Below are 5,741 nucleotides of genomic sequence, written 5' to 3' on the forward strand. Positions count from 1 at the left end.
GGAGAACGATCTCTTCAAAATCTAAGGGAGTAGTCCTTTTCAGTAGAAGGCAAGCAACAGCATGTCACTGAATGTCTGCAGAATTAAAGTAGAACTATAGGCAAAACTTTTTTTTCATTTTGGATAGAGTAAGGGAGGGTTACAACACTCTGTCAGATTTTTTTTCGCCATCTGTATCCCATTGGGGAGATTTCACTTCCTGTCCCATAGCCAAACAGGAAGTGAGAGGAAATCATTGCAAATTAAGGGCATTTGCTGGGGACCCCCAGGTCACCAGAACTAGTGTCCCCATTGGAAGATTTCCCCTCTATTACTTTTCTGGGGACAACCCAAAATTTGGGGTTTTCTTTTACTTTCACTTTCAATGATAGTGGTAAACAGGCAAATGAGATGGTGAATCTCTTTAATGGGGGCACAGACAGCAATAAAAACCAGACAAGAGTTTAGATCCCTCTTCACCCCATCCAAAACATGTTGAAGGGGACAAGAGCCTCTTTCCAACAACCCTGGGCTGTGGTTGTTGGGGTCTGCGGGCAGTGGGCTTATTGGGATCTGGAAGCCCCCTTTAACAAGGGGACCCCCAAATCCCACCCTCCCTTACATGAATGGGTAGGGGTACATTGTACCCCTACCCATTCACCAAAAAAGTGTCAAAAAGTAAAAACCACAACAGACAGTTTTTGACAATTCCTTTATTCTTGGGTCATAAAGGATGAGGAGGATGAGGACGGTTTAGTAAGCCAGTCTACCACCTCCTCTGCATTCCGTGGCTTGGTAGCATGGGCAACATCACTAAACAGAGACAAATGTGCCCTGCCTGAGGATGGACCTGGTCATCTTTGCCTGTGGAGACAGAAAAAAAAAGTATACAGCAGTATACCTTTGTAAATGTTATGTGTTAAACACTGCACTACACTACACTAACATACACTAACACCACACTATACTGACACAGTATACTCACACACTATACTAACACTAAACTAACACTCAACACTCAAATGTCAAATGTTATGTAAAGTTGTGGTAAACACTGCACTACACTCACACACTATACTACCTCTATCATTCTGCACTAAGAGTCACAATAAGTGAACACACTAACTCACTAGTAGCAAATTGAGCCCTGCTTTATATTTCTCCACTCCAACACAATGCAAAAGCTTCCTATGGGAGGTTACCTTTTATAGTGTGGGGTGGGACTATGAGCACTGAGCCGTGGTTGGAGAAAGTCATCGTCAATTTGTTCAATCAGGCCACTGACAGTGCTCTGGTGCCCTAATTGGCGAAGGCTTGCACCTGACCACTGGTCAGGTGCAAGGCTTCATCCAATTAGGGATCTAGAATGCACTGTGAAGCATGCAGTGCATTGTGGGGCGCTCGGTGGGCAAACATCCCACGAGTTACTCGCAAATTCAGGTGTTCGCCGAACGGGTGAACAGGCGATGTTCGGGACGAACTTTTGCATGGCACGAACTGTTCGCCCAACACTACTGACTACCATATGTCTTATCAGAAATAGGGGGAAGATGATTCCACATGTTTTCATTGATTACAGTTACTTGTGTCATGTTTAGTGTTTTATACATCTATATTGTACCTACTTCTGCAGAGGATGCTATGAGGACCAGTCAGTTTGTAAGAGGCTTGATACTTCAAGTTGAACCACCCCTTAACACCCTGCAGGTGACATTCTCCCTGAGAGATTCATCAGGACCCTGCTTGATATGCTAGGTACCCTACAGGCTGATGACAAGCGGGGTTAAGGCCATGATCAATGACTATAACAGCATCAGGCATGAGAGTGCAGGATTCTCCTCCTATTTCCTGATGTTTAGGAGGGAACCTAGATTGTCCATTGACCTCCGGCTTGGAGTCTCCACTGATGCCATTAGTCATTAAAGTGATTACCAATATGTGGCTTGTCCGAAAGATACCCTCAGGTCTGCCTACTGCTTAACTGAAGAAAATGCAGCTAAATTAAACAAAGGGAACAAAAGAAGATTTGATCTCCATGTGAGATTTCTGAAACCAGGTGTCCAAGACTTGCTATGGAACTTGGGAGCATCTGGAAAACATAAGCTGGCTGACAAATAATGAAACAAATTGCCCAGGATCCCAGTATACAATATAAAGGGACCAGAAGGCAGGATCAAAGCCTGGCATTGAAATATTTTTCCTATTCCTCAAGCCAGTGATGGAGATAGCTCAGATGACACTTCAGAGTGTTACTCACCCTAGCTTCAGGCCAACCTCTCATCTGATCTTCTGGATACCCATGTGAGATTGGACTGTAGTAGCCTAACAGCACTCTCTCCTCCAAGAAGGCCACTGGACCCTAAATCTCCAGAGTTTGTGCCTCAATTAGTGAGCACATCTAGTTGGGGACCTAATCCTTCTACACAGCCAGTGTCATCCTTTCCCATGACTCATAGCCCTTGTTCAGTGCCTGAAAATGCAGGATTACTTCAGAGGCAAGTGCAAAAAGGGCAGACAGATATCCTCCAACCATTTTGACTTATGATAATTTGGTGGACTCAAGTACTAACTGGTGTTCACTGGAGTTCCTGATGATGGAGATGGATTTAGTTGCGTGTTAGTACCAGGTCACAGTCCTCAGGATTGCCCCACCAGGGGGTGAGCAGATCGGGGTCCAGAAGTGGATATAGCAGAAGCGTAGTCAGTAAACTAGCCAAAAGGTTAGTAATGAGTAGTTGCAGGTTGGGATCAGGCAGAAGCAAAGGTCCCAGGTTCAAGTCCCTGGCCCTGACATCTACCATGCTTTGGTAGGAGCAGACTCCAATTTAGTCAACATGTTGCCTGTTTTGACCTGCCATGTGTTGCTACTAACCTGTGCTTTTTCCTTGGCAAGCCATTGTAATGGGGAGAGGACAACGCTATTTCCTTAAATTGATTACTATTCTATATTATATGTACGTTGTGTTGCTTTTGATGGGATGTAAAGATTTCATCAGGGGGAGTGTGTAGGGATCTGCTGCCCTCTACTGGCTGTAATTGTAAGTGGCTGTTTTTCATACTCTCACAGAGTTATTTATGTATATCACTTCCCTGTCCCTGCTAGCTGGGTCAGAAACCCCAGAATAGTGGACTTTAATATCTTTATAAAGGGGAGTTTCCAGAATGTAGAATGGAAAAAAAACTGAGCCACGTGTCCTGTCCATGGATTTGCTGCTGTTGTTGTTTCACCCAGACCAGAAGAAGCTATTACAAACTACTAGAGAGTGTCTAAAGTGCAGAGTATATAGGTTGACTCTGAGTTCCATTACAGAGAAGTCCCATTACAGGCTTCACAACATTTGGAGGATACACCCGTGACCGCTGGTCTTGTCTTTAGGTCTCCGACAGATGCAGCATCATCCTCAGGTGCCCCTGTCACTAGAGTTTGCTGCATCAGTCATCTGGAGGTATTATTAACTAGATATATTTTGGTATGTGTGCACAATTCCTCCAGGACTCCTATCAGGCGATTTGCTGAAAATGTCTGTTTGTACATTGGATGCATGTACTGTTATTAATCTCTTCTTTTGTAAAATTTGTAATTATTTCTATATTGGTGTGCATCTATATTTATTATTTTATTTATAATATTACATGTTGGTTGAAGTAGTTCTTTTGCTCCCAATTACTTTGTTTATATTACTGATTCATTACCTGATTGATTTCCCATGGAGGGAATTCCCTATGTTCACAGAGGCCCTGCTCTGGGGGGAGGGACTTCCAACTTTATCATCAAACTCATCCTTCCACTTAGCAAAGGCTCGGGTTCTGTTATTTACTTTATTTACTTATTTGTGATCAATATCTTGTTTGGAGAGGACCATTTCTCATAGCCCCCCTCCACAGGAGGGCTACAGCACCATGAATCCGCAGCTCAGATCTAATTTCCATCTAACTCAATTGGTGTGCGTAAAGGATAAGTTCACCTTTGTAAAAAAAATAAGAAATGCACATCTTTTTGCAAGTAAAAAAATGTGCATTTATTTATTTTTTACTAGGAGCCTGCAAAGGATTTCACCCACGATCAGCAGATCATGGGTGCAATGCAGGGCCCTTGCAGACTGTCAGTGTAAGCTGTCTGCTGGTATCTCCTGCAAGCAGGCAGTTACACACTGATAGGAAGCATCAATTAACTACCTAGAGTGCTCATCAGCACCCTGGTAGTTAATTGAGAACTACAACCTGACAGTCGAAAAGGCTGTCGGTACTTGTAGTTCTCACATTCACAGAACTCTGTGAATGAATGACATTTGTGACAGCAAGTGCGGAGAGAAGATCCCCTGCTCGCTGTTGCAATGGGGCCTGCTGCAAGAGTAACATGTTACATGTTACACCCTGAATATGGGTGTAACATGTAACATGTTACAAAAGGTGAACTTATCAATTAAGGCTTCATTCACATGGCTGCTGATGGCAAGAATCTGCAGAATCTTGCCAGTGGTTATAAATGCAGCTTGCATACACTTTTGTGAAACCAGCAGCAGCTATTTTTTTCCTGTATTTAAATAAAACATGCATATAAGACTTTATGAAGAAATAAATGTTGTTGGATCCTTTGCAGATACAGATGAGTGTCTCCAATCCCTAATATTATATGGAAAATTATTGATAAAATTCAGGGGAAATGTGAATTACTCCTAAGAAATTGAATTTTTGAAGGAGACAATTATATCTGTATAGTGAGGTAAGCACACAATCATAAAGATTAATAGAAATTTTTTTAGAAAATTTATTGATACAAAAATAATAAATAATATAAAATCACAGAGTACACAGAGTACATAATTGATAAGTGATACTTGGATGTATTATTGCACAAGATGCTTGAATATGCTGAGAGCCGACATGTTTTGCAGTTTCCTGCTTCTTCAAAGGCGTCGCATCCATCTATATATTCATCGAAATTACACAAAACAACATTAAGAATTCACTTTAATTTAATACAGATTTAATACAAATTTCATTGAGACCTTATGAGTGCTTACCCAATCAGAGATTGCAAATGCCTGCGAGGTCATCAAATTCAGCCAACCAAGACAATAAAGGGCTGGATAGTGGGATGTCGGATCACGCAAAGACCACAATGTCAGGAAAAAATATATGAACCGTGCCTTTGTTCTAAAAATGAAAATTTAAATTTAAATTTTAAAGGGGACTATTTTATCGAAAAGACCCAGATAAATCAATAAGGTACTAATGCGGTCATTTAATTTAAGCAGATATGCATGCATATTGACACTAGTTAGAGGTGACTCTAAATGTGATATAAATAACCCAGAGGTGGCCCGATAGCGGGCCAGCGATGGCATATCCATACAATGGGCTATATATATGGATTGAAACAATGATAGTAACATGCGTGCCTTTATTTACATTGTATTGTTTAGGTTAGCATTAGTAAATAATTTGAAAAGACTGTATCCATAAAGAACTGACCCATATATATGTGCATGTTATAAAAACTCCTGATTAGGAGGACGGGGGGGAGAAAAAAAACGCCTAATGTTATATACTAGTGTTATATCGCAGCATATGTTCAATGTAGATATATCAAATATAGTGATACAATGAACAGCTAGAGTGTGAGAGGGAGAGGGATATATTGCTGTATAGTAGTCTCTAATATACAGAGTACACGGGAACTAGTAATGCATGTCAGTATGTCCAATAAACCAAGTTAGATCACCCAATATGGAGGCATGTTGGTTATTCAGAATTATAGA

The sequence above is a fragment of the Aquarana catesbeiana genome, linkage group LG04 (assembly GCF_042186555.1).
Source record: "Aquarana catesbeiana isolate 2022-GZ linkage group LG04, ASM4218655v1, whole genome shotgun sequence".
In the NCBI taxonomy this organism is placed as follows: domain Eukaryota; kingdom Metazoa; phylum Chordata; class Amphibia; order Anura; family Ranidae; genus Aquarana; species Aquarana catesbeiana.